Source organism: Parasteatoda tepidariorum, chromosome 12, assembly GCF_982258835.1.
Source record: "Parasteatoda tepidariorum strain Cologne lab strain chromosome 12, Ptep-v5.0, whole genome shotgun sequence".
NCBI classification, from domain to species: Eukaryota; Metazoa; Arthropoda; class Arachnida; order Araneae; family Theridiidae; genus Parasteatoda; species Parasteatoda tepidariorum.
Window position 1 is genome coordinate 47628666 of NC_141766.1, and position 25018 is coordinate 47653683.

The window sequence follows — 25018 nt, forward strand, 5'->3', positions numbered from 1 at the left end:
TTCTTTCAGAAAAAAAAATTTTCGCTTAGAGAAAAACATAAGCTATAAATCAACCTCCGAATCTGGGATTTTTAAGATTATGTTTAAACATGTAATCTCATTAGTGATACTATTAACCTAAGATGATCTTCCTGGTGAACAATGTTATTTTAGACAGAGGCTGCTACTATGCTCAATTACTTTCAAATAAAATTGGACACAGAGCAGCATCTTCCCAAAATAACATTACTTTTTGATGAGACTGTTAATCAAGGAGGAGGATATTTTTGTGTTAGCATGGTTATTAAATTAAGATTTGGCTAACAACATCTTTTCTTTTAAACTTCACTCTTTAAAAGAAAAATATAAAATAAACATCTACCTCTGGGATTCCTTACCATATGTTTCAACATTATTACCTTAAGTTAATTTATTGCCTTAAGAAATTTTTCATATATGTTCACACCAATTTTTTTTAAAATAATATTGCCTTTTAAGAATATTCACCTTGAATAATATCAGTTTCCGTATTTTGGATTTGCAAGATATATTTTCATTTTTCTCCTTAATATCACATGTTCGCATTATATTTTATTCCTCTCATCACATTATGATCATCGAATTATTATTATTCGTGTCTTTATCAACTTCATAAAGGAAAGTTTTCGAAAAAGTCGTTAAATAGATGTATTTTTCAATCTAATCTTAATCTATGTTCAAGTTCATAACCTTGTAACTTCGAGCCTAACCCAGAAAACATGGGAACTCCTGGCTCAAGCAGTATGGCAAATTTGTTTCGTAGATTACTGTGATCATTAGTATCTTTAAATTACTTAAATGAAATTCCATGAAAAAGTGGTGCACAAAACTGTCAGCCTAGACAGATGCTGAATCCACTGTAACTTATTATTTTAAATAAAAGAAATGCCAGTGAAACATACTTTTAAGATAGTAAGTGTTTCAAAATAACATTTGTCCCAGAGCATCTCCTCTTAAAAATATGACTCTTTTGAAAAAAGACATAAGCTGTACATCAACTAAGGAACTGGAATATTCAAGCATATGTTTAAACATGTGATTTTATTGAAACGGTTAATCTAAGAGAATTCTCATGTTTGAACAATTTAATTCTAGACAGAGGCTGCCTCAGTGACTTATAGTTTCAAATAAAATAAGTCACAGAACTACATGTTTTTTTTGCTGCAATCCAGAAGCAATTCTAGAAATTTACTAAATATCTATTTACAAAAATAATTTTGGATTAATTTGATTTAAATTATTACATCAGGAAAAAATATCGCTAATCACCAGAAGTCCAACCTTTTTCATTTTCTTTGTGTAAGTCTTGGGCTCGAATCTCGGAGAAGGCATGGATGTTCTTTCATTCTGTGAACTATCTGTCCATTCTGTGGAAACAACGTTGGCTTTCCTAATATATTGCCCCTGAAAGCATGGTCAACAATTCTGCTCTACTTATACCTAAAAATGACGAGTGTCAATCAGGTGGAAATTGAAAGAAAAAAAAATTTTGTGAATAAACATACAAAAATTTCTTGGAATTTTTCTTTTAAATTATTATATCTTTGATCTTGATAAAAATTACACATTTAAAGAGAAAAGATAAGAGAAAGAAGATCAGAGGAAATAAAATCAATACGATTCAGCTTTTACCATGATAGCAGTGAAACACTAGTAAATTAAAATTTAAAAGCTCTAATATTTGTAATAATGTTTATCATTAGTCTAATGTATTAAGCAGCTTTAAAATGAAAGCAAACATATGTTTAACAGGTGTTTTATTAATGAAACTATTACCCTAAGAGAAGCTTCATGGGTGAATATTGTTATTTTAGACAGAGGAAGCAACAGTGTACAATTACTTCAAATAAAATTGAACACAGAGCTGCCTCTCGCCAGAATAACATAACTATTTTGACGAGACTGTTACTCAAGGAGGACGTTATTTTTGAGTTAGAATTGTTTTGATTTAAAGATTTATCTAACAAAATTTTTCTGAAAAACTTTAATTTAACATTTTTTTCTGTAAAACACTTGAGAAGAAGGAAATAAGCTGAATATCAACTTCCAGAACAGCGGTTTTTAAGCTTGCGTTTAAACATATGATTTTATTAATTAATCTACAATCTTAAGCAATCCTTCATATGCACAAATTAATTTTTTTTAAATAATATTTGTCTGGAAAAAACATTTACCTCGAATAACACTTGATTCTGCATTATATATTCGTATGAGGTATACCGTAAAATCTTTAAAGAAGAAAGCAATTTAAAATATGAAAATGACTGCCTAAACTGAAGCCGTCAGGTGAAATCAGTCCTGAAAGCTACGAAAACACAAAACCTTTTCTTTCGAGAGAGAAAGAGAAGTGTCTAAAAATTTGACTTTTTTTACCCCTAAGGTTTTGCAAAAGGTCCAGGACGAGAGAAAAGACTGGAGTTTTGCATTCAGTTTCCTAAACTACTTTAAATGACAAAATTGCAATTTTAAAGCTTATCAAAAATTAAAATTTCTTTTAAATTAAAATTTTTTAAACAATTTTGCAATAATGAATCAACAAGTTTAGTGATCCCAAATGTAAACATGTCGATAAATTTCGGAAAGTTTCAGTTATTTAGAGCATCAAAGAATCACATGTTTTGAAAAAAAGGATCTGCGTAAAGATATGTGTATGAAAAAGTACTTTTGAAAAAATAATTTATTCAAGATATTTTTTATTTACCTTCAGTCCAAACAATGATAAAATCCATCTAGAAGTTGCCGATATGACTATCTTCCTAGACGATTTTAACCACTTTGTTTTAACTTAAATCACAGTAAATCTCAGAGCAAAATCGTTCCACAATAACATTTCTTTCTGCCGTGATTGTTACCCAAAAGTATCTTACTGCGACACAAGTTTATCAATATAAAACTTGTGTTCCAGTAAGATCGCTTCTGAATAACAATAATAATAAGCACAAAAATAAGTAATGCCTCTTTGTCGGACTTTAGGGACAAATGCGTCATCACCAACATTAGACTCCTGAGACCTGTTTAAATACAAAAAATGCATTAATTATTCAAAAAAAACTAGAATTAACTATGTCATTCTCATAAATTATATTTAAATTAGCTAGAAATTAATCAACCTTTAAAAAGTATTAATGATTTCATTGTTCTACGACAAGTTCAAATTTGTCTATAAATTTACGAAATTATTAAAGTAAGATTTTGAAAATACTCATAGTTTGAAAAAATAGAAAAAGGTTTTTTATTTTTTACCTTAAGATATGGAAGTGAAAATATTAAAAGCAGTAATCATATTATTTTTATGTTATTCCCTCTTTTTTACTAGTGTTTATTTTCTTGTTTTCATTTTTACTTCATAATTAACAATATTTACATAAGGAAATACTTCTCGCTCATATAATTTCATTGGCTACATTGTTAGAAACTTCTCGAAAAAAATGGTTAAATAACAATTTATTTAACTGACATTTTACCATTTTAAACAAAGCAGTCAAATGATCATAAATAATGTGGTATTCACACTGCTTGCTGTGCAAGAAACTGTTTATTAGCTGCTTTCACATGCACAGTTAAACTAGAAGAATCCTCTGATCCACTGAGCATCCTCAAGGAAATTCCATTTTAATACTTCTTTAAATGCAATCAAGTCTACTATTCGATAAGATAATCTTGTTTCTTATATTTCTCTTTTGATTTTCTTGATTTTGTACAAACCACATTTGTCCAATAAAATGCAGGGGAATTGTTACCTTAAGAAGATGTTTACACAGAGGATTATTTTTTAAGCAACAGAATAATACCAAGTGTAACATCTCCTCAGAATGACAGACTTTTTTCTTTCTTTTTTCTAATATGGCACTATAGACAGCAGGTGACACTTGACTCTCTGATAAAGGGTATTTGAAAGCATTCATTGGCAATATAATCTAATCAGCATTACATTTGTAATTACTTACAAATGCTCATCTTTTTCTCTTTCAATTCAGAATATACTAATTAAAAAATTAATTTTTCTACATCTTTTTTCACTGATATTCTAAGCATACAAATTTCCCAAATAGCCAATAAAATGATGAAAAATTGTTATCTTAAGGAGATGGATCTAAAGAGATGAAGGAAAACTAACTCTATATTTTTGGACCCCGAAAAATAAAATATTTAGATAAAAATGATGAGCTTAGTTGATGAAGTAGGCAAGAGACATGTTAAGGTGAACTTATAAATGGGGGAAATTGACATAAAATGATTACCAAATCATTATGGGTATGTTTAATCTAACAGAATTGCTTTCCTGTATCTTAATTTTAGTCCCGCTATGAACTGATATAATGCTTTTATATATATACAATTCTTCTTTTTTCTTCTTTTTATATTTGCCTCTTCTGGGTGTTACTCCTTAGTTTTTCTTGCCTTCATTCAAATTAAACTTTAACAAATTTTTGTAGTCAAATTGTTTTCCCTGAAAGATGCTCCTCACATCAGCTTTATTTTTTAAAACAAAATAAGGCTGATGGTGAAGCATCTCCCAAAATAACATTACTTTCTCAATAAAAGTATTTTTCTGCTGTCTTCCTCTTTGGGGGCTGGTGGTGGACTTTTTGCTCGCTAAACAATATAATTTCAAGTCTTTTCTTTTCCACACTCGCATTTCAAGGATCATCACTTTTCAAAAGCATCAAATATAGTCAAATGCATTTTTTTTCTATAAAATTTAGCTTTTCTAGAACTTTTGCTAAAACTGTAATTACAACCATATTCATTTATAACTGAATTCAAACATTGCAAGAGAATGTTTGAAACTTTTGTCCATGAATTTTAAGTTTATTTATATATAACTATATATAGGAGGAACTTTCACCTTTGAACAGAATTACCGAAAAATCTTACATTCAAAATAATTTTTTTTGTCAATTCTGTTGAAATGGTATAACAAAACATAAATTTTTTCTAAGAATAATTAGAAAACTAACTCTATATTTTTGGACCACCAAAAATAAAATATTCCGATAAAAATGATGAGCTTAGTTGATGAAGTAGGCAAGAGACATATTAAGGGGATAAGGTAGATAACTTTTTATAGGAAATCCTCTTCTCTCTCTCACTACAGCCCACAGTAGACCATTGGCTCAGCAACTTTTTTTAAATTAAGGTTTCATATTTTTTGCAGTTTTTTTTTTAAATTTCCGATTGGTGAAACTGCCAGGTGCTTATTTTTCAAAAGACATGATAAGACTTAGAACAACACCTCTGACTAAAATTGCTAAATAATCTTTTTTTTTTTTTATTTCAAATTATTTCAAAACAATTATTTCTTTGATTATGTATGACTAAAAATATATTCCTTGCTAAGTTCAATATTTTTTTATAATATTTTAAGCAATAAACTTAATATTTATCAGCAATTTTGGTCGAAAGTGCCTAAAACCGTTTATAGTTAACCTTTTCTCAACATATTTATGCCAATCACTCAAGTAAAAGAAACAGCTCTTAAAAATTTTCTTTTAACGTATGCTAATTATATCTTCCAAAGCAGTTCTTTTTAAGAAAATGAATGTTTCAATTTTTCCAAAATATACGTACAAAGAACTCCCAGGAATTGAAGCAAAATACTTTCATACCAATAGCCGCAATTTTAAATAACAGTTATAATTCTAATTACTGATACAAAAAATTATTACTTATAATAAAAAAAAATTCCGATCTCTCTGAACTCTTTTGAAAATTTCATGGAACCCCAAGTTCTCGGAAAAAAATTTTTAGGGAATGATTTTCTAATCTTTAAGAAACTTATTCGTGATTTTTCTTTTATGTGCTCATTTCCTTTCTTTATTTCCTGTTCGCTTTTCCTCGATTGTTATGCAACAAATTCTTTCAATAAAATGTTGACAAAGTGTTACCCCAGATGGGTGGGAGAGCCAAGTGATTTTTTTAAAAAATAAAAAAGCACTTGGAATCGCACCTCTCTAGAATAACTTTACTTTTTCAGTGAAATTTCTTCCTTCCTTCTCTGTTTTATCACGCTACAGCCAACTGTAGACCAAAGGCTCACTGAACAATATTATTCTTAACCTTAGTATGCGTTCCTTGAGAAACACAGTTTATGATTTTGTTATGGCATGATTTCTTCTTACATCTTCTAACGAACTCTTTAATGTTTTCTTCTAGCTCTTTAGTTCGATGGCATCCTTGTTTAAGGCTTTTCTCAAATCTTTACTTCATTCTGTGTTCTATATAGTCCTGCCACGTACAGTGTCTCAATTTTAAAAATCAAATTATTTTTTTCTATTTAATCAAACATGAAAAATCCTTTCATAGTGAAATTAATTTCAAAATTGTCACTTGCAATCTTTAACAATTAGTTACAATCACGTAAAAAAATTCAAGTTTTTCTTGTCGCTGTAAGCAAATATAAAATCGTAATTTCTAACTTCTGGAACAATTTTACAGAATAACTGTTGTAGATGCTATTTATGATTAAATATCAATAGAGAAACAAATCATATTTAAAATACAGAATTTTAATTAAAAAAAATGCCACATTAAAAAAGGAGAAAATAGTTTTGATTCAAAAGTACTTGTTTTTCTCTGAAGGTTACCTGAATTAAAGCATTTTTGCTTCAGCTGGAATTAAAACCATACAATTTGTATAGAAATGATTAAAAAACCATTCTGCAGACCATGAAATTTAAAGTTCGTTTGTAAAAATATATCAGTGAAAGTTTGCCTTAATGGTCTTTTTTACAAGAATTCTTGATAAATACATTTTTGCTTCAAAAGTTTCAAATAAAAATATAAGAAATAATGGTTTTTAAACTTTTACTTACCCAAGATGTGTGCATGGTATCAGATAATTCGAATAGTCCATAAATATAATATAGATAGTCAGTCGATAATTAGGCGAATAGTCAGATAATTCGAATAATTCCACCTGTAATTGAGATTCATTAACCGGATCAGAGTAATCAAAATCCTGTCAGGAAAACCAGATAATTGAAGAGCAGTCCATTTATCTCTTTCAAAAATGAAATAGGATACTTTGAAAACAAACTAAATTGTATCATTAATATATTTTTTCACTAAGAGTGAAAAATATAATTTATTTTTAATTTCCAAACTATCAAATAAAATATATTTACCTATGTATATTAATAGCATAATTTATTTTAAATTCGTAACTCTGTGCTCTTTGATTTTAGTATGAAATTCTTGGGTTTCACGAAAAACTTTTCAGGGACCGAAACTTAAATCTTGATAAAAGAGATTCATGGTTTTTCCTGTATTTACCTATTTTTCTTTCCCTTATTTCCTCTTTGCTTTTCTAGTTTTGGAATATATTACATTTCTTCGAAAAATTGTGGACAACTATTATCCTAAGGTAATGCAAATCTGCCAAGTGTATATATATTTTTTTAGAAAAAATAACACTTAGAGTTGCACCTGACAGAAAAAATAATTACTTTTTCAGGGAAATATTCTTCTCTCTCGATTATTTTACTACAGCCTGAAGTAGACCATAGGTTCAAAGATTTTTTTTAATTATGAATTCTCATTCAAGTCTGTTTTTTTTTCTAAATTTATTTAATACGGAAACTTATTCGATTTTCAAATTCTGGCAATTTTTATCTATTTAAATTATACTTATTACAATATAACAATAACATAATAACTACAATCCAATTACAATATATGAGTAAGATGATAACTACAATCTAATTACAATAGAAGAATAACATTTATAAGAATAACTACTATTTCAAATAAATTATGAACTGTCGATTGGCTCAAAATTCAATTACAGTTGCCAAAAATTGATACTTGTTCAAGAAAAAAATACCTAACTTCCTGCATTTTTTGACCCCTTTATGGAATCCCAGGGTTTTCAGGACAATTTTCTAGAGACAAATATTCTAATCATAAGCACTATCATGGCTTTTTTCTTGTATTTACCAATATCCTCTCTGCTTTTCTTGTATTGGTATTCATCCAATTTTTTACATAAGTTGTAAACATCTGATTCCTTAGAGTAATGCAACACTGCCAAGAGTATATTTTTAAGAAACAAAATAACACACGGAGTTGTATCTCTCCAGAAAAACAATACATTGTCAAGAAAATATTCTTCTCTCTAGTTTATTTCACTACAGCCTTCAGTAGACGATAAGATCAGAGAATTTTTAACTCAGATCAGAGACATGATAACTACAATATAATTACAATTAAATAATAACATAATAACTACAATATAATTACAATATAACATTAACATAATAGCATTTATAAGAATAACTGCAATTTCTAATAAATTACGGAATGTCGATTTATTGAAAATCAAATTACAGTTGCCAAAAATCAATAGCTGTTCAAGAAAAAAATTCCTAACTCCCTAAACTTTTTTGACCCTTTTATGGAATCCTAGGTAACTTTCTAGTTACAGATACCTCAATCATATACAGATTCATGCCTTTTTTCTAGTATTTTCCCATTTCCTCTTGGCTTGTCTTGTATTGGAATGCATCAGATTTCTTCCGAAAATTGTAGATAACTGTTACCCTAGATTAATGCAACTGCCAAGTGGATATTTTTCAAAAACAAAATAACACTTAGAGTTGCATCAATTCTGAATAACACAACTTTTCAAGTTAAATATTCTTCTCCTTCGTTTATTTCACTACTACCCGCAGTAGACCATTGGCTCTCTGAACAATAGTATCGTTAGTATTATTTCCGACAATAGTATTATATCTGGTGAGTTCCAGTTTAAAATTTCCTTTGTGATAAAACCACTTGGGACAACTTTTAGAAAATTATGCAACGTCCTCTTCCGGATCTTGAGTTCAGTGGTTTCTAATTTAAGTTTTTTTTCCAATATTCACTTCATTCTTTTTCTATATATCTCAGCCATATAAATTGCCTCAATTTCATTTTAAGCGAATATTCAAAATTCGAAATCATGAACATTATAGGAAAGTGTTTAATAATTGAAACGTGGAACACTTTCTGCTATTCATTCTTTTCCTGTAATTGCATCTTGAATAATTGATTCTTTTGTCTATGAAAATTTATTTATATAAATATTTGAAATAGAGGGGGAGGGTTTTATGTTTTTAGTTCAAATGATATATAAACATTAATTTTTGCAAGAAATAGCTCTAAAATGAACCCTAGGGTTTTGAAACCACGAGAAATAAAATGTTCAAATTAAAATAAAGACTTCAGTGGGTGAAGCAGGAAAGCGACATTGTGAGGTGTATTAATCCGGAAAAATAACAAAGAGTGGTTGAATAAATATAAGTATGTAATGTTTTATATAACAGTTTCCTTTCTCTTTAACTTCAGCATAACTAATTCACATTAGTTTTAAATATGTTTGCATGATATTTCTGAACATTTTTGACCTTTTTGTCGAACCCTATGGTTTCACGGAAAACTTTTTAAAGACCGAGACTCTATTCATCATGAAACAGATTCATCGTTTTTCTTGTATTAACCAGTTCCTAAATTTCCTCTTCGCTTTTTTGTATTGGAATCTATTAAATTTCGTACATAAAATGTCGGCAAAGTGTTACCCTAGATTGATGCCACTGGCAAGTGTGTATTTTTCAAAAGCAAAATAACACTTACAGTTGCACCTCTCCCGAATAACATAACTTGCTCCGAGAAATCGTCTTCTCTCTCGCACTGCAGCCCGCAGCAGACCATTGGCTCAGCGATTTTTTGAAATTAGGGTTTCTTATTTTAGGAAGCTTTATTTTTTTTAATTTTAGAGTGGTGCAACTACAAGACGTGTATTTTTTTAAAGAACATGAAAAGACTTAGAGTAACACCTCTTACTAAAATTGCCAAATAATCTTTTTTTTTTCAATTTCAAATTATTTTAAAACAATTATTTTTTGATTATGCATAACTAAAAATATATTCCTTGCAACGTTCAATATATTTTTACAATATTTTAAGCAAAAAGCTTGATATTTATCAGCAGTTTTGGTCGAAAGTGCCTAAAACCATTTTTAGTAAACCTTTTCTTAACATATTTGTGCCAATCACTCAAGTAAAAGAAACAGCTCTTAAAAATTTTCTTTTAACGTGTACCAATTATATCTTCCATCAGCATATACAAAGCAGTTCTTTTTAAGGAAATAAATGTCTTAATTTTTCCAAAATATATTTAATAAGGACTCACGGGAATTGAAGCAAAATACTTTCATACCAATAACCGCAATTTTAAATAACAGGTATAATTCTAATTACAGATACAAAAAATTATTACTTATAATAATAAAAAATCCCGATCTCTCTGAACTCTTTTGACAATTTCATGGAACCCTAAGCTCTCACAAAAAACTTTTTAGGGAACGTTACTCTAATCTTCAAGAAACTTATTCGTAATTTTTCTTGCATGTGCTCATTTCCTTTCCTTTATTTCCTGTTCGCTTTTCCATGGTTGTTTTGCAACAAATTCTTACAATAAAATGTTGACAAAGTGTTACCCCCGATGGGTGAGAGTGCCAAGTGATTTTTTCAAAAAATAAAATATCACTTGGAATCGCAACTCTCTAGAATAACTTTACTTTTTCTGTGAAATCTTCTTCCTTCCTTCTCTGTTTTATCACGCTACAGCCAGTTGTAGACCAACGGCTCACAGAACAATAATATTCCTAACCTTAGTATTCGTTGCTTGAGAAACACAGTTTATGATTTTTTTTATGGTATGATTCTTCTTGCATCTTCTAACTAACTACTTAATGTTCTCTTCTAGCTCCTTAGTTCGGAGGCATCCGTGTTCCGTGTTAGTTCGGAGGCATCCGGCTTTCTCAAATCTTCACTTCATTCTTTGTTCTATATAGTCCTGCCATGTACAGTGTCTCAATTTTGAGAATCAAACTGTTTTTTTCTATTTAATTAAAAATAAAAGTTCCCCATATAGTGAAATAAATTTTGAAATTGTCTCTTGCAATCCTTAAAAATTAGTTGCCATCACATTAAAAAGTCGAGTTATTCTAGACGCAGTAAGCAAACATAAAAATAAAATTTCTAACTTCTGGAACAATTTCGCAGAATGACTGTAGTAGATGCCATTTATAATTAAATATCCATAGAGAAACAAATCATATTTTTACTAAAGAATCTTTAAAAAAAATGCCACATTTAAAAATGTGAAAATAGTTTTGAATCAAAAGTATTTCTATTTCTCTGAAGGGTGCCTGAATTTAAGCATTATTGTTTAAGTTGGAGTTAAAACAGTACAATTTTGATGGAAATGATTAAGAAACGATTCTATAGATCACAAAATACAAAGTTCAATTGGGCAAATGTTTCAGTGAAAGTTTGCCTTAATGCACTTTCTGACAAGAATTATTGATAAGTACATTTTTGCTTCAAAAATTTCAACAAAAATTTAAATAACAATAATTTTTAAACTTTTACTTACCCAAAATAGGTGCATGATATCAGATAATTCGAATAGTCCAGGTACCATATACCAGTAATTGAGTTTCATTAACCGGATCAGAGTAATCAAACTCTTGTCAGGAAAACCAGATAATTGAAGGGTAATTCATTTATCCCTTTAAAAAATTAAACAGGATACTTTAAAAACAAACTAAATTGTATGAATAATATATTTTTTATTAAGAGTGAGAAATATAACTTATTTTTATTTTCTAACTATCCAATAAAATATATTTACATATGTATATTAATAACATAATTTATTTTAAATTCATAACTCTCTGTGCTCTTTTGATTCTTATATGAAGTCTTAGGTTTCACGAAAAACTTTTTAGAGACCGAAACTCAAATCTTCATGAAAGAGATTCATGGTTTTTCTTGCATTTACCTATTTTTCCTTCCTTAACTTCCTCTTTGCTTTTCTAGTTTTGGAATCTATTAAATTTCAACCAAAAATTCTAGACAACTGTTACCCTAAGGTAATGCAACTCTGCCAAGTGCATATTTTTTAAAAATAAAATGACACTTAGTGTTGCACCTCTCCAGAAAAAAAATTTCTTTTTTACGGAAATATTTTTCTCTCTCGTTTATTTTATTACAACCTAAAGAGACCATTGGATCAAAGATTTTTTTAAAAATGATTTCTCATTTTTGTAAGTTTTTTTTTTAAATTTTCCTAAATATACTTAGTAAGAGCTCTTTCATATGTTAAATTCTGGCAATTCTTTTAATTATTCAAAATATACTTAGTACAAAATAACAGAAACATAATAACTACAATCTAATTACAACATAAGAATAACATAATAACTTCAATATATTCACGATATAACAATAACATGATAATATTTATAAGAATAACTACAATTTCAAATAAATTATGGATTGTAGATAGGTTAAAAATCAAATTACAGTTGCCAAAAATCAATACTTGTTCCATAAAATTATTCCTAACTCCCAAAACTTTTTTGACCCTTTAATGAAATCCCAGGGTTTTGAGGACAACTTTCTAGGGACACATGCTCTAATCATTAACATAGTCATGCCTTTTCCCCTGTACTTAAAGATTTCCTCTTTGATTTTCTTATATTGGTATTCATCCAATTTCCTCCATATTACTCTATTACTCTAAGAGAATCTTCATGGATGAACATTGTTATTTTAGAAAGAGGAAGCCACAAGTTCAAATTACTTCAAATAAAATTTGACCCAGAGCAGCCTCTCGCCAGAATAACAATACTTTTTGTCGAAACTGTAACTTTCTGTCGAAACTGAAACTTTGTAAATATATATATTTAATATATATTTAAATTAACGGTGAAGAGTGATAGACCCAAATTGTTCATCAACATAATAAATCATCAACATCTGTAGCTCGACAGCTTAGGATGGGTCATGGTCTTCTCATGAAGTTTTTTCCAGGCTTACCGATTTAATACTAGTATTTTCCAATTTTTAGTTTTTAAGACCAAAGGGTCTTTTCAAAAGCCATCTATACATCTCAAATTCGGTCTACCTCTACTTCGTGTGCAAACTGATGCGGCATTCTAAAATCATAAATCTACTCAATCAGCATTTGCAGTCCTTAATTTCCTATATAAAGAACGAATTTTGCATGATCCAATTTTTAAGTCCTCAAAGCTTTCTCCAAATCGTCTCCTTGTAGTCAGTCCGTGTTTTTTTCCTTCTTTGGATTTCGTAACAATTGTTTTTTACAGTGAAGGGTCGTTCACCCTACTCCCTACCCCTAAGTCTCCAGATATAATACCCAGATGCAGGGTTCCCAGCTGTAACCCCAGACACTGGGTACCCATTTTTGTCGCCTCTTACGACATGCATGAGCTGCAGTGGGACTATTCTTTCAAACCCGGTCACCCTACGGGAAACTGTAATAAAACAGCAATCAATTGTAATTATTGTTAATACTGTAATATTATCAGTGCGATAGCAATAAATAGTAATACTAATAAATTTTTCAAGATATTAAAATCTTTGAGCTACTTATCCAAAATCATTCATGCAGGCCTCTCATCATAGCTTTATATATTATCTTGATTCAACTAGACGAGCGCTGTATAACTAGATTATATCTTAAGTGATCATTCTTGCATTAGTAACTTTGCCTTCTCTGCAAGACTTTTTATTTAATTGATCGAGCGATGGAACGAGCTTAACATCAGTGATTCTAGCATAGATCATACCTAAAAGTACGTCTTTCTAGATCATATGTAATAGTGATAAATTAAGAGCTAGAAAAACAGAAATTTAGTATATACCTATATCGCCCAAAAGCAGTCAAAATAACTGGATTTCAAAAGAATGATAAAGGGGTAAATACCCCTAGAGAAACTTCAAGTGTGAACATTGTAAGCGTAGCCAGAAGTTGCAACTGCGGCCATCAACTTCCGGAATTTTCAAACATATGTTTAACATTTTACTTCAATGATGCAACTATTGCTCTAAGAAAAGCTTCACATGTGAAGATTGTTAATTTGGACAGAGGCTGCCACTGTGCTCAATACTTTCAAATAAAATTGGACACAGAAGCAGCATCTCCCTAGAATAACATTACTTTTTGACGAGACTGTTACCCATGGATGATGATATTTTTGTGTCAGAAAGGTTACTAAAACAAGATTCGTCCAACAATATCTTTTCTTTCAAATTTCACTCTTTTAAAGAAAAATATAAAATAAACATATACCTCTGGAATTCTTAACCATATGTTTAAACATTATTTCCTTAAGTTAATTTATTACCTTACGAAAAAATTTTATATATGTTCAAAGGAATTTTTGAAAAATAATATTGCCTTTTAAGAATATTTACCTTGAATAATATCAGTTTCCATATTTTGGATTTGCAAGATATATTTTCATTTTTCTTCTTAATAACCTTGAATTACCTAGAATAACATTATTTTCTATGTTATATATTTGCATGTTGTATTTTCATCTTTCTTCTTAATATCACATCTTCGAATTATATTTTATTCCTCTCATCACATTATGATCTTCGAAGTATTATTATTCGTGTCTTTATGACTTCCCCAAGGAAAGTTCCCGAAAGAGTCGTTAAACAAATATATTTTTCAATCTAATCTCAATCTATGATCAAGATCATAACCTTGTAATTTCGAGCCTAACCCAGAAAACATGGAAACTCCTGGTTCAAGCAGAATAGCAAATTTGTTTCATAGAGGACTGTGATCATTAGTATCTTTCAATTACTTAAATTAAATTCAATGAAAAAGTTGTGGACAAAAATGTCAACCTAGACAGATGCTGAACAAACTGTAACATATTATTTTAAAATAAAATAAGTCGCAGGGCAATATACTTTTAATATAGAAAGTGTTTCAAAATAACATTTGTCTTAGAGCATCTCCTCTAAAAAATATGACTCTTTTGAAAAAAGACATAAGCTGTACATCAACCAAAGGAACGGGAATATTCAAGCATATGTTTAAAAGTGTGATTTTATTGAAACTGTTAACCTAAGAGAATCTTCATGTTTGAACAATTTAATCCTAGACAGAGGTTGTCACTGTGACTTATAGTTTAAAATAAAATAAGTCACACAACTACATGGTTCCCGAATAACATTATCTTTTCACGAGATTCTTGCAACAGCGAAAAGACATTGCATAATCTATTTTTTATAAATGCAAATATTTTTGAAAAGACATTTTTTTTGCTGCAATCCAGAGGCAATTCCGGAAATTTACTAAATATGTATTCACAAATATAATTTTGGAGTAATTGAATTTAAATTACTACCTTAGGAAAAAATATCACTAATCACAAAAAGTCCTACCTTTTTATGTTTCTTTGTGTAAGTCCTGTGTTCTAATCAAGGAGAAGGCATGAAATTCTCTTATTCTGTGAACTATCTGTCCTTTCTGTGGAAACAAAGTTGACTCATCCAATATAGTCTCCCTGAAAGCATGGCCAAGAAATCTGCTCTACTGATACCTAAAAATGACGAGTGTCAATCAGAAATGGAAAAAATGATTTTCTGTGAATTAACATATCAAGCGTTCTTGAAATATTTCTTTTAAATTATTGCATCTTTGACTCTGCCATCTAGATAAATATTATGCATTTAAAGGGAAAGATAAGAGAAATAACATCAGAGGAAATAAAAGCAATACGATTCAGCCTTTACCAAGATAGCAGTGAAGCACTAAATTAAAATTTAAAAACTCTAAAGTTGGTTATAATGTCTATCAATAGTTTAATGCAGTAAGCAGCTTTAAAATGAAAGCAATACAATTCTGATTTCCTCGTAAAGGGGGAGGGGACACTGAATTAAATATCAGTGTTTATAGATATAAAAGACGATCAAGATAGGAAAGACGATCAAGATATGAAAATGAATAAATCATTTGCAAAACAATAAGTTCTGATTTTAAAGGCAATACCCTTGAAATACGTTTACTTTGTCTATCTAGGTAAGTTCACTCAGAACTAAGAAATCACTTACCTCGTTTTATCCATATTTTTCCTAAATTTATTTCATAAGGAAACTTATTCGATTGGTAAATTCTGGCTATTTTTTATCTATTCAAATTATACTTATTACAATGTAAATTGCGCCCTCTCACCTTCTGGAGCTACTTCAGTATTGTATTGGACTGCAAGACGCCTTATGTCTGAGAAGACGATGGCGGGCGTAATTTCAAAAAAAAATATATATTATTACAATCTAATTACAATATAAGAATAACATGATAACTACAATATAATTTCAATAAAATAATAACATAATAACTAATATATAATTACAATATAACAATAACATAATAGCATTTATAAGAATAACAACAATTTCAAATAAATTACGGTTTGTCTATTGGTTAAAAATCAAATTATAGTTGCCAAAAATGAATACTTGTTCAAGAAAAAAATTCCTAACTCCCTAAACTTTTTTGACTCTTTTATTGAATCCCAGGGTTTTGAGGACAACTTTTTATGGACAGATACTCTAATCATAAACAGATTCATGCCTTTTTTCTAGTATTTTCCCATTTCCACTCGGCTTGCCTTGTATTGGTAAGCATCAGATTTCTTCCGTAAATTGTAGATACCTGTTACCCTAGATTAATGCAACTGCCAAGTGGATATTTTTGAAAAACAAAATAACACTTAGAGTTGCATCAATCCTGAATAACACAACTTTTTAAAGTAAATCTTCTTCTCTTTCGTTTATTTCACTACAGCCCGCAGTAGACCACTGAACTCTGAACAATAGTATCCTTAGTATTATTTCTGACAATAGTATTATTTCTGGTGAGTTCCAGTAAAAAATTTTCTTTATGATAAAACCACTTGGGACAACTTTTAGACAACTATGCAACGTCCTCATCCGGATCTTGAGTTCAGTGGATTCTAATTTAAGGATTTTCTCCAATATTCGAATCATTCTTCTTCTGTATATCTCAGCCATATAAAGTGCCTCAATTTCATTTTAAGTGAATATTCAAAATTCGAAATCATGGACGTTATAGGCAAGTGTTCCATAATGGAAACGTGAAACACTTTCTGCTATTCATTCTTTTCTTGTATTTGCATCTTAAATAATTGATTCTTTTGTCTATGAAATTTTATTTATATAAATATTTGAAATAGAGATGGAGGGTTTTATGTTTTTAGTTCAAATAATATAAATAATAAACATTAATTTTTGCAAGAAATAGTTCAATAATGAACCCTACGGTATTGAATATACGAAAATGAAAATGTTCAAATAAAAATAATGATTTTAGTGGGTGCAGCAGGCAAGTGACACTGTTAGGTGTATTAATCGGGGTAAATAACATAGAGTGGTTGGATAAGAAGGATTATATAATATTTCATGCAATAGAATTGGTTTCCTTTCACTTTAACTTTAGCATAACTAATTCACATTAATTTTAAATATGCTTGCATAATATTTCTGAACCCTGTTAACCTTTTTAAGGAACCCTATGGTCTCACGGAAAACTTTTTAAAGACCGAGACTCTATTGTTCATAAAACATATTCATGGTTTTTCATGTATAGACCAGTTCCTTTATTTCCTCTTCGTATTTCTTATCTTTTAATCTATTAAATTTCTTGCATAAATTGTCGACAAGGTGTTACCCTAGATTGATGGCACTTCCAAGTGTGTATTTTTTAAAAGCAAAATAACACTTACAGTGGCATCTCTCCCGAATAACATAACTTTATATGTGAAATCTTCTTCTCTCTCTCGCTACAGCCCACAGTGGACTATTGGATTTTTTTGTAATTAAAATTTCTTATTTTTGACAGCTTTTTATAAATTTTAGATTGGTGTGACTGCCAGGTGTTTATTTTTTAAAACACATAATGAGACTTAGAGTAGCACATCGAACCAAAAATGCCAAGTAATCTTAATTTTTTTTATTTCAAACTGTTTCAAAACATTTATTTCCTTGATTATGTATGACTAAAAATATATTCCTTCCAACGTTCAATATTTTTTTATTATATTTTAAGCAAAAAACTTAATATTTATCAGAAGTTTCGGGCGAAAGTGCTTAAAACCATTTTTAGTTAACCTTTTCTCAACATATTTATGCCAATCACTCAAGTAAAGGAAACATTTGTTAAAAATTTTCTTTTAACGTATACTAATTATATCTTCCAAAGCAGTTCTTTTTAAGTAAATAAATATTTTAATCCTTCCTAAATATACTTACTAAGGACTCCCGAGCATTGAAGCAAAATAATTTCATAGTAATAACCGCAATTTTAAATAACAGTTATAATTCTAATTACAGATACAAAAAATTATCACTTATAATTAAAAAAAAATGCCGGTCTCTCTGAACTCTTTTGACAATTTTATGATACCCTAAGCTCTCGCAAAAAAAAATTTCGGGAACGATACTCTAATCTTCAAGAAACTTATTCGTAATTTCTCTTGCATGTGCTCATTTCCTCTTCTTTATTTCCTGTTCGCTTTTTCGCGATTGTTATGCAACAATTTCTTACAATAAAATGTTGACAAAGTGTTACCCCAGATGGGTGAGAGATCCAAGTGATTTTTTTAAAAAATAAAATATCACTTGGAATCGCACCTCTCTAGAATAACTTTACTTTTTCTGAGAAATCTTCTTCCTTCCTTCTCTGCTTTATCACGCTACAGCCAGTTGTAGACCAATGGCTCACTGAACAATAATATTCTTAACCTTAGTATTCGTTGCTTGAGAAACACAGTTTATGATTTTTTTATGGTATGATCTCTTCTTACATCTTCTAACTAACTATTTAATGTTTTCTTCTAGCCCTTTAGTACGGTGGCATCCTTGTTTAAGGCTTTTCTCAAATCTTCACTTCATTCTTTGTTCCATATAGTCCTGCCATGTACAGTGTCTCAAATTTGAGAATCAAACTATTTTTTTCTATTTAATTAAAAATAAAAGTTCCCCATATAGTGAAATAAATTTTGAAATTGTCTCTTGCAGTCCTTAAAAATTAGTTGCAATCACATTAAAAAGTCGAATTATTCTAGTTGCAGTAAGCAAACATAAAAATGTAATTTCTAACTTTTAGAACAATTTCGCAGAATGACTGTGATAGATTCCATTTATAATTAAATATCCATAGAGAAACCAATCATATTTTTAATAAAGAATTTTAATTAAAAAAACTGCCGCATTAAAAAAGATGAAAATAGTTTTGAATCAAAAGTATTTCTATTTCTCTGAAGGTTGCCTGAATTTAAGCATTTTTGTTTAAGCTGGAGTTGAAACCATGCAATTTGTATGGAAATGATTAAAAAACGATTTAGACCACAAAATGTATAGTTCATTTGTACAAATATTTCAGTGAAAGTTTGCTTTAATGCACTTTTTGACAAGAATTGCTGATAAATACATTTTTGCTTCATAAGTTTCAACAAAAATTTAAAAAACAATAATTTTTAAACTTTTACTTACCCAAGATGGATGCATGGTATCAGATAATTCGAATAGTCCAGGTACCATATACCAGTAATTGAGTTTCATTCACCGGATCAGAGTAATCAAAATCTTGTCAAGAAAACCAGATAATTGAAGGGCAATCCATTTATCCCTTTAAAAAATGAAATAGGATACTTTAAAAACAAACTAAATTGTACCATTAATATATTTTTTATAAAGAGTGAAAAATATAGCTTATTTTTTATTTCTAAACTATCAAATAAAATATGTTTACATATGTATATTAATAACATAATTTATTTTAAATTCGTAACTCTCTGTGCTCTTTTGATTCTAATATGAAATTTTTGGGTTTCACGAAGAACTTTTTAGAGACCACAACTCAAATCTTCATGAAAGAAATTCTTGGTTTTTCTTGTATTTACCTATTTTTCCTTCCTTTACTTTCTCCTTGCTTTTCTAGTCTTGGAATCTATTGAATTTTAACCAAAAATTTTAGACAACTGTTAGCCTAAGATAATGCAACTCTGCTAAGTGTATATTTTTTAAAAATAAAATGACACTTAGAGTTGCACCTCTCCAGAAAAAAAAATTACTTTTTTACGAAAATATTTTTCTCTCTCGTATATTTTACTACAACCTAAAGTAGACCATTGGATCAAAGATTTTTTTTAATAATGATTTCTCATTTTTATAAATTTTATTTTAAATTTTCCTAAATGTACTTAGTGAGAACTCTTTCATATGTTAAATTCTGGCAATTCCTTTAATTATTCAAAATATACTTAGTACAAAATAACAGAAACATAATAACTACAATCTAATTACAACATAAGAATAAGATAATAACTGCAATATATATTTACGATATAACAATAACATGATAATATTTATAAGAATAACTACAATTTCAAATAAATTATGGATTGTAGATAGGTTACAAAATCAAATAACAGTGGCCAAAAATCAATACTTGTTCCATAAAATTATTCCTAACTCCCTAAACTTTTTTGACCCTTTAATGGAATCCCAGGGTTTTGAGGACAACTTTCTAAGGACGCATGCTCTAATCATTAACATAGTCATGCCTTTTCCCCTGTACTTAAAGATTTCCTCTTTGATTTTCTTATATTGGTATTCATCCAATTTCTTCCATATTACTCTATAACTCTAAGAGAAGCTTCATGGATGAACATTGTTATTTTAGAAAGAGGAAGCCACTAGTTCAAATTACTTCAAACAAAATTTGACCCAGAGCAGCCTCTCGCCAGAATAACAATACTTTTTGTCGAAACTGTAACTTTCTGTCGAAACTGAAACTTTGTAAATATATATATTTAATATATATTTAAATTAACGGTGAAGAGTGATAGACCCAAATTGTTCATCAACATAATAAATCATCAACATCTGTAGCTCGACAGCTTAGGATGGGTCATGGTCTTCTCATGAAGTTTTTTCCAGGCTTACCGATTTAATACTAGTATTTTCCAATTTTTAGTTTTTAAGACCAAAGGGTCTTTTCAAAAGCCATCTATACATCTCAAATTCGGTCTACCTCTACTTCGTGTGCAAACTGATGCGGCATTCTAAAATCATAAATCTACTCAATCAGCATTTGCAGTCCTTAATTTCCTATATAAAGAACGAATTTTGCATGATCCAATTTTTAAGTCCTCAAATCTTTCTCCAAATCGTCTCCTTGTAGTCAGTCCGTGTTTTTTTCCTTCTTTGGATTTCGTAACAATTGTTTTTTACAGTGAAGGGTCGTTCACCCTACTCCCTACCCCCAAGTCTCCAGATATAATACCCAGATGCAGGGTTCCCAGCTGTAACCCCAGACACTGGGTACCCATTTTTGTCGCCTCTTACGACATGCATGAGCTGCAGTGGGACTATTCTTTCAAACCCGGTCACCCTACGGGAAACTGTAATAAAACAGCAATCAATTGTAATTATTGTTAATACTGTAATATTATCAGTGCGATAGCAATAAATAGTAATACTAATAAATTTTTCAAGATATTAAAATCTTTGAGCTACTTATCCAAAATCATTCATGCAGGCCTCTCATCATAGCTTTATATATTATCTTGTTTCAACTAGACGAGCGCTCTATAACTAGATTATATCTTAAGTGATCATTCTTGCATTAGTAACTTTGCCTTCTCTGCAAGACTTTTTATTTAATTGATCGAGCGATGGAACGAGCTTAACATCAGTGATTCTAGCATAGATCATACCTAAAAGTACGTCTTTCTAGATCACATGTAATAGTGATAAATTAAGAGCTAGAAAAACAGAAATTTAGTATATACCTATATCGCCCAAAAGCAGTCAAAATAACTGGATTTCAAAAGAATGATAAAGGGGTAAATACCCCTAGAGAAACTTCAAGTGTGAACATTGTAAACGTAGCCAGAAGTTGCAACTGCGGCCATCAACTTCCGGAACTGGGATTTTCAAACATATGTTTAACATTTTACTTCAATGATGCAACTATTGCTCTAAGAAAAGCTTCACATGTGAAGATTGTTAATTTGGACAGAGGCTGCCACTGTGCTCAATACTTTCAAATAAAATTGGACACAGAAGCAGCATCTCCCCAGAATAACATTACTTTTTGACGAGACTGTTATCCATGGATGATGATATTTTTGTTTCAGAAAGGTTACTAAAACAAGATTCGTCCAACAATATCTTTTCTTTCAAATTTCACTCTTTTAAAGAAAAATATAAAATAAACATATACCTCTGGAATTCTTAACCATATGTTTAAACATTATTTCCATAAGTTAATTTATTACCTTACGAAAAAATTTTATATATGTTCAAAGGAATTTTTGAAAAATAATATTGCCTTTTAAGAATATTTACCTTGAATAACATCAGTTTCCATATTTTGGATTTGCAAGATATATTTTACTTTTTCTTCTTAATAACCTTGAATTACCTAGAATAACATTATTTTCTATGTTATATATTTGCATGTTGTATTTTCATCTTTCTTCTTAATATCACATCTTCGAATTATATTTTATTCCTCTCATCACATTATGATCTTCGAAGTATTATTATTCGTGCCTTTATGACTTCCCCAAGGAAAGTTCCCGAAAGAGTCATTAAACAAATATATTTTTCAATCTAATCTCAATCTATGATCAAGATCATAACCTTGTAATTTCGAGCCTAACCCAGAAAACATGGGAACTCCTGGTTCAAGCAGCATAGAAAATTTGTTTCGTAGAGGACTGTGATCATTAGTATCTTTCAATTACTTAAATTAAATTCCATAAAAAAGTTGTGGACAAAAATGTCAACATAGACAGATGCTGAACAAACTGTAACATATTATTTTAAATAAAATAAGTCGCAGGGCAATATACTTTTAATATAGAAAGTGTTTCAAAATAACATTTGTCTTAGAGCATCTCCTCTAAAAAATATGACTCCTTTGAAAAAAGACATAAGCTGTACATCAACCAACGGAACGGGAATATTCAAGCATATGTATAAAAGTGTGATTTTACTGAAACTGTTAACCTAAGAGAAACTTCGTGTTTGAAAAATTTAAACCTAGACAGAGGTTGCCACTCTGACTTATAGTTTAAAATAAAATAAGTCACACAGCTACATTGTTCCCGAATAACAATACCTTTTCACGAGATTCTTGCAACAGCGAAAAGACATTGCACAATCTATTTTTTATAAATGAAAATATTTTTGAAAAGGCATTTTTTTTGCTGCAATCCAGAATCAATTCCGAAAATTTACTAAATATCCATTCACTGAAATATTTTTGGAGTAATTGAATAGAAATTACTACCTAAGGAAAAAATATCACTAATCACAAGAAGTCCTACCTTTTTCTTTTTCTTTGTGTAAGTCCTGGGTTCGAGTCAAGGAGAAGGCATGGAAGTTCCTTCATTCTGTGAATTATCTGTCCTTTCTGTGTAAATAAAGTTGGCTCATCTAATATAGTCTCTCTGAAAGCATGGCCAATAAATCTGCTCTATTGATACCTAAAAATGACGAGTGTCAATTAGAAATGGAAAAATGATTTTCTGTGAATTAACATATAAAACTTTCTTAAAATATTTCTATTAAATTATTGCTTCTTTCACTCTGCTATCTGGAATACTTATCATGCATTTAAGGGATAAGATAATGGAAATAACATCAGAGGAAATAAAAGCAATACGATTCAGCTTTTACCATGATAGCACTGAAACACTAAATTAAAATTTAAAAATTCTAATGCTTGTAATAATGTCTATCATTAGTTTAATGCAGTAAGCAGCTTTAAATTGAAAGCAATGCGATTCTGATTTCCTCGTAAGGGGGAGGGGACACTGCATTAAATTTCCGTGTTTCAGAATATAAAAGACGATCATGATATGAAAGACGATCAAGATATGAATAAATCATTTGCAAACCAATAAGTTCTGATTTTAAAGGCAATACCCTTGAGAAACTTTTACTTTGACTATCTAGGTAAGTTCTCACTGAACTAAGAAATCATTTACCTCGTTTATACATATTTCTTTTCAACAGGAGCCGATATTTTCTGCAGTTATTAATTTAAACAAGGAATCATCTTTATTTTTGAGAATCGCAAATATATCGCCGGGATTGTTATTCGAGAGAGATGTTTCAAATGGGGCATATTTTTAAAAAATTAAATATGCCTCAAAGCAACATCTTTCCTAAATAACATTGCGTAACCGTTAGTTAATGTATGGTTTGAAGCTTATTTATGAAATAACTAAACGATTCAAAGATTTATATTTTATGTCATCTTAAAATCAAGAAATCTTTTGAAAAACAGCAACTTTTGAATTAAAGTGTAATCAATTTGAATTTTTCAGCTCTTATAACTGACATTGAACAAAAGATCTATGTTTGAATCTAAGACTGTCAAAGTTAATGTCCATGGCCTTGTAACTTTGAACCTAACCCAGAAGACATAGGAACTCCATTTTCAAACATCATGAGGAATTAGTTTTGTAGAGGATAGTGATTGGAGCGAACATAAGCATCCTAGACGGAGGCCGAAACCACCGTGACATATTATTTGAAATAAAATATGTCACAGAAATTCTTCATATGCACAAATGAATTTTTGAAAAATAATATTTGTCTGGATTAAACATTTACCTCGAATAACACTAGATTCTGTATTATGTATTCGTATGAGGTATACCGTAAATGCTTTAAAGACGACAGCAATGAAAAATATGAAAATGATTGCCTAAGCTGACGTCGTCAGGTGGAATCAACCTCAAAAGCTATAAAAGTTCAAAACCTTTTCGTTCTAGACAGAAATGTCTAAAAATGTGACTCTCTGAACACCAAAGATTTTGCAAAAGGTCCAGGACGAGAGAAAAGAGTAGAGTTTTGCGTTCTGTTTTCAAACTTATTTTAAATAACAAAAATGCAAATTTGCAGCTTATCAGATATTAAAATTTCTTTTAAATTATGTAATTCTTTGTATGAAATTTTTTAGGTACGGTTTTGAAAATGCGCATAGGTTTATATTTATTACTTTATGATATGGAAATAAAAATATAAAAAAGAGTTATCACTATATTTTTATGATTTTCCTTCTTTTTACAAGTGTTTATTTTCT